A 6,862-nucleotide genomic window follows, 5' to 3' on the forward strand; every position below is an offset into this window, starting at 1 on the left:
ACCCAGGCAGCTCCATTTTAGGAAAAACACCTCATACAACATTGTGTCTGTGTACAGTACCGCTAATGGGTTGGTATACATTTGACTTGGTCAGCTCTCAAATGGAGGAAAAGTACATTTACACACTCCTGTTGCTGATACACTTCATCAACGGCTCTCTGGTGACCGAACGCAGGGAAGGTTCATTCTAAATGGGTGGTTGTGTTCAAAATCTGGCTCAGAGCAAAGCAGGGGTGAGAGCAAGCAGGAATGCAGGAAAGAGTAGCACTCCAGTTGGCCTGAATCTGACCACAGATTACTTAGTGCTTAGACACAATATATTGGATACAGAGCAGTGTCAGATTTTTTTAATTATTATTAAAGGGGTAATATTTGATTTATAGGGACATTTTTGACCCCATGGTGACATTTTTTCTAAAACATATTGTGATAGATTTTAGATATAATATAGATTTAATCAGCTTCAAAAATATCAAATTCTGATATGTGTGTGTGTGTGTGTATGTATATGTATATATATATATATATATATATATATATATATAAATTCTGATATGTGTGTGTGTTTGTGTGTGTTTTCTTTTAACTAATTAAATTTAATTAGTTAACCTTTCTATCTTTGAAAATAAGAAAATAAAAATAATTAATATTGGGACAGTATTTGCCCCTATTTTGCCACGGTATTTATGTCACTTTAGTGGAATGTTCCCTGAAATAATTTTTTCTTAGTGGATTGAATAACATGGCCATTTTTTCGTTTACATTTTTTTTTTCATCAGTTATTTTTTTCTGCTGCTGTTTATATTTTTTGGCTTACCAGGTTGCCAAATTGGATACCAATAATGTGTGTTGGCATCTTGCTGAACTTCTGTCTTTGCCATCTAGTTACTATATCATTTGTTACAAATGTAGAACATATTTTAGATTTATTAACTCCTTTTTTTTCTTTTTCAGAAATACATATTTTGACAGTCCACCTGGGACAAAGTGCAGCTTAAAAAAACAGGCAACAGTCTCCTCCATGGGCATTTATATCTCCTCGCTTGATCAATCTGTCAAAATCCCTCACAATTATTTACATTTACATTTGCCATTTGGCAGACGTTTTTATCCAAAGCGACTTACAATTGGGGGATACATAAAGCGATTCTTCTAAGAGACAAACAGATAAAAGAAGTGCTTGTAATTATATTTTCACATTTTCTAATTTTGTTCAGGTAACGTCTAGCATGAACCGGACACCAAAAGTGATGTTCAGACCTCTTGTGTCGTTCCTCTGAGCCCCATGTCTGTGTTCTTAATATAGCAGGAAATCCTGCCTAATACCTCCAGTGCATTTGATGGCGGCAGTGGCTGGCCTGGTCCCCCATGTGCTGCCCTACTTCCATGTAATGTAAACGATAGTATATCAAACTACACAGCCAGATGCTTGATGGGTCAGAGTAAAGGAGAACTGGAAGATGGGGCAGCCTTGTTTTGCTTGGCAAAGCTGATGTAACACTCGAAAAGACAGAAGACTTAATAGAAATTTAATAGTCTTTACTGTCACTTTTAATTAATTTAATGCATTCCTACTGAATAAAGATATTACATTTTATTCACCTTAAATTTTGAACAGTATATTTAGATGTGTATTCAATCTTTAAACTCTTGTCATGACCTAAGCTCTTAAATGAGAACTAAACTAAGTGAGTTCAGTCTGGTGATGGATATAAGTTTATTCCCACTGCTAAAAGAATACTTAACAGCTTAAATAAAACAGCTTTTGTATAACAGAATTTATATGAGCTGTTCGTTTCTGCTTTAATACCTTGACACATAGATATAGCTTAACTTGTTTTGAACCTTCTTTAGCCCAGCTAGCATGGAACATTCTCACAACTTTCATGTTTTTTAAACAAACCATTTTTTAATGTTTGTGGACCATTCTTACAACTTTATTAATATTTTACTCATACTTATAATGCTGATAGAAAATGTTCTTAGAACAACATTCTCAAAATGTCCTTATAAAGTGAAAAGTGAAGTGACGTGACATTCAGCCAAGTATGGTGACCCATACTCAGAATTCGTGCTCTGCATTTAACCCATCCGAAGTGCACGCACACAGAGCAGTGAACACACACACACACACACACTGTGAACACACACCCGGAGCAGTGGGCAGCCATTTTATGCTGCGGCGCCAGGGGAGCAGTTGGGGGTTCGATGCCTTGCTCAAGGGCACCTAAGTCATGGTATTAAAGGTGGAGAGAGAACTGTACATGCACTCCCCCCACCCACAATTCCTGCCGGCCCGAGACTCGAACTCACATCCCTTCGATTGGGAGTCCGACTCTCTAACCATTAGGCCACGACTTCCCCAGTCGATCTTATTTGTATATTTGCATGTACTGTATTGTATTTGTAACATTCTAAGAAACCCTTTTTTGTAACTTTTAAATAACGTTATAATAAGAAAACTGAAAATTATAATATTCATAGAAGATTAACAATATACATTCAAATTATGTTCAGATGAAAATAAACGTGTTTCTTGTTTTCGTAACCATTAAATAACAAGACAAGAAAACGGGACATTTCAATGTTTTTATAGTCTAGATTTGTTAAGCTTTCTTCCTAGTTCAGACTGTTAAAACATGGTGCGCTCTACTAAACTGTTGTCAGGTTTTGCAGTGTGAATAATTACAAGAAAGTAACATGTGCTCAAAACATTTTGGAGACAAAAGTTGAGACAGTTTAACAGGTATATCTTATCAACAAAACCAAAAAACTAAAGGGTTTTAATGAGCCCCCAAAAGACAATAAGCCCCTTCCCCCAGTTAAAATCCCATTATGTTAAAGGAAACCCACACTCCTCCAGCAGACCCCCCACTGTGCCTCACTCTTTCTCTCTCTTTCTCCAAATAACTAGATAATTTGCATGCTAAGTATGGGTGGCTATTTTGTTGATAATGGTCAATGGAAGAGTGATATGCAGATTAAATTAGCAGGCAGGGGGATCTATTGTTTGAAGACTCAATCTCACATGGAGCAAGGAGGAGAGAAAGACAGGAAAGAAAGAGCAGAGAAGGATCGGGAGGAGGGTATGAGGAAAATATTCTCAATGGGAAAAATGCCAATGTTTCATGAGATTCCAGATAGTTGCATAAGGTATAATAAAGTAGAGCCCGTGTCTCTAAAGATTCCTCTTGCTGAGAAAAAAAAAGACTTTTGAATTGATTCAAGGCCATTTTAATGAAAGAAGGAAAAAATCAAGACTGTTTTAATGGAAGATTCCAAACATAGTTGTACAGTTTTAAGTCACTCTGTGCTCCAAAAACACAGATACAGCTCTATCACCTTCCATACGGCAATTAACAGCAAAAAAGTTTCGTTGTGACAGCTCACACCTCCCCTGACCCACAAATCCTCACACTCCACCCCAGATATAGTGACACCTATCTGGCTTGAGTGTGTAAATCCAGCCCCAGGCTTGTGAGGCCTTCATGGAGGTTGGGCATAACAGCTGTCTCTTGCATGTGTTTGAGAAGCCATGAATAAACAGAGAGAGCCACAAAAGCTTTGAGAGCCAGAGACCACACACGCACAGAACCCAAAACACTTTCTCACACTTCACAGTCGCCTTGCTCAGCTACATATGCTGCCAAACAAATGCTACTGCAACCTTGAAACGTTACCCAACAGGCCACATGCCTTTCTCATGTTTATCCTCCATGTGAAAGGCTAATGCAAAATCCCGACACATCGCATTCATTATTTAGTGCCTGTGTCATTTCATACAGTGTCATATGCCATGTTTTTTCCTTTCTTCATGTACAGTCAACAGTAACACAAATCTGATAATAGAACTACAGTAGATAGCAGATTTTCTTTCAAAGAAACTTGAATTTAAGCTATACACTTCCTCAGTTTATGCATAACCCTTTGGTGCTCTTTGGTCATTTTTTACTGAAAAATGTAATGTTGTGGTTTTTAGAATTTTTTTACTTCATCGGAATGGTACAAAACATGGTAAAAGTTTAGGCACTGGCTATGTGAACACACACACAAATCATAAACATTATTCAAAAAGTTAAAATGGTCCCAAAAGAAAAAGACACACTTGTACTCTTCCCAGTCAAAAATGGCCACATTGGAAACTAATGGGAAACAAATATCTTTTAGTGGAAATGTTTGGTACTGCTCCCAGACAAAATCTTGCTGGAAGCTATTTTTTTTTTTTATTATTAGTATCAACCTCAAATTTGGAACACAACTTGTTCAAATAGGTGCTATAGTTGCAATGATGTTCTGAAGGGTTGCTAGAATGTTATTAGTGTTTTGAGTGGTTGGTAGGCGCTTACTAGGGTGTTACTATATAGTTATTATTGTTCTTTTGTTCCGAAAAGGTATAGATAGGTATAGGTATAGATTGTTTTCTTATAGCTCTGTTACAGTTCCTAGGGTGTTACTATTGCAATGGTGTTTTTTTGTTTCAAAAATGTTTTCTTTTAGGTCGCTAAAGTCCAAAGTATTCCGTTTTACGCGTACATTAGGGTCTGTGTGCATACTTTGTGTGTGATGGAAATTTCCACCATTTTTTGTAAATGTGCGTATTTGTGCGCAGGCTGCATATCCACACTGAATTTGCTTTTCACTAATCAGTTGTTCCACAAGGTGGCAACACTGGTCTGGGACATTGTTTCACAGTAGAAAACAAAACTAAAGAGTTGAAAAATAACAACAACAAAATAGCGAAGACTGCAAAAACAACAGACGGCCACATCGCTGGGCTTCCATCACCCTGCTTTTATGCACATTTTGAAGTATCGCATTAGAATCGAGTGATGGAAACACTAAATTTCGAATAAAAATGCCTTAATTCGCAAAAAGGTTTTTACGCTCGCTTGAGGTGTTTTTAGACTTGTGGGAAAAAGGGTTAATGCGAATAATGGGAGATGGAAATGCATTTTGCGAGTAAATTCCTCCAAGCGCATCAAAAAACTAATGTGACTTTGCGCTATGGTATGGTAAATCCTGACTAACCAGCTGACCGATCTTGTTCCACAACATCTGAAATGTTGTTATATGGTCATTCGGAAATGCCCGAGCAAAGTCTGTCATCAAAGTATTTCTGTTTTTGCCTTCCAGAACTGTTAAACGACTGCATTCCCAAACAGCAGCATCCACCTCCGAAAGCAATACCCGTATTCATTGTGTTTCGTCTGCTCATTCTGAGGTGCAAGTCATTTATTATATATGAAAAGTATTATATTCAGTAGCTTCTCCTAGTTTCCTCAGTGATGTATAGTGCCAGTTTATCAGGAAGTGATGATTTTATTCTCTTTGACTCGCTGGATGGAAACGGTGCTTGTTCGCAAATGTTTTGTGTGATATTTCAATTTTGCGCATAAGTTAAATTCGCAACTTTAGATGGAAACCCGTCTGTTGACAAGTGCATGTGTGAGAGTGTTATAGGATCACTGCAACTTTAGTGAAAAAGAATAAAAAGACACATTTATCTGTCATAACTTCTGGAGAAAAACAGAACAGACACTGGACAAAGATGGAGCTTTCTAGAGCGCATGTGTCGACCACCTGTTTTCAAAGTATACTTGGGCTTTAGTGTGCTCTGATTGGTTACTAGTGTATTGCCAGTTGGTTGCTAAGGTGTTTTAAGTGGTTGGCAGACAGATAGGTACAGATATCGAGAGACATAGAATAGTTTAAAGAAAAAATATCAGAGTTTCATATAGCTCTGCTCTGTTATATTTAGTTGCAAGGATGTTCCTAGTGTTTTGAGTACTTGGTATGTTGTCAGTAGGTGGTGTTCTTTTGTTTCAAACAATTTTTTTTTTTTAATAAACATTTGCTTGCATGCTATTATTGTTGGTTGCTGAGGCTTTGCTATATGGTTGCTAAAGTCTTCTTATTGGTTGCAGATAGACTTAGACAGACAGATAGATACAAGTCTGTTGCTAGGGTGCTCTGAGTGGTTGCTAGGCTGTGGCTAAAGTGTATTGAGTGGTTGAAAGACATTTGTTAGAGCATTCTGGGAATAATTAGCCTTGGAATAATTATAACTAATCACACTGATGTTATAGGATTTTAAGTAAGGAGTGGACTGTGCACATCTACTGAGAAGTATGACTCAAGTTTTTTTTTTCACTTCTAACAAATCATATTTAAGTGGAAAGTCTGTTAGAAGAAGCTAAGAGGAGATCTCAGGGTGTTAGACTGGAGATACTATAGTTATTCAGGCTAAAAGTATCCTACAGTGGGTGGAGAGGGTGATGACAGATGAATGGTTTAACGGAATGTCCTCATGCATTCTCAAATCATCAGGATATCGGATGAGATGCCTGAATGTTGGAGACAGACGGCAGATTCAATTTTGTTCTTTGTGCTCAGTTCTCCAGGGATCCTGACCTATGTTTCTGTAGGAATACACTGGAAGTGACTCTCCTCAAATTGCACACTCTTAAATACACTCACGTGTAAAAAGAAACGAGTATGTGCACCGTCGCAGATTGCTTTAATTCAGCAGTGAGTAATAGATCTCCACCGCTGTATTGTGCACACTTTATGAGTGAATACTGGTTTGTGTGAGGTTTTTGGCTTGTACGTGTGTTTATACAGGCCTTTACCATTTTATATCTGTCAGAGCTTTACCGACATCAGTAAGCACTTAATAGTTTCTACTTTACCTAACGGCAGTCTTATGACCTTGTGCTTTGACATTAATTAATATCATAAACCCATATAAAACCTTGCTGGCGCTGCAATAACGTTAACAAGACCACATCAGAGTGAGCTAAGCCTTGGAAAATACATACTGAGAGAGACCATCTGAGCTTTCAGCTTTTCATTTCATGGCCTT

Source organism: Cyprinus carpio, unplaced genomic scaffold (assembly GCF_018340385.1).
Source record: "Cyprinus carpio isolate SPL01 unplaced genomic scaffold, ASM1834038v1 S000006625, whole genome shotgun sequence".
Lineage (NCBI taxonomy): Eukaryota > Metazoa > Chordata > Actinopteri > Cypriniformes > Cyprinidae > Cyprinus > Cyprinus carpio.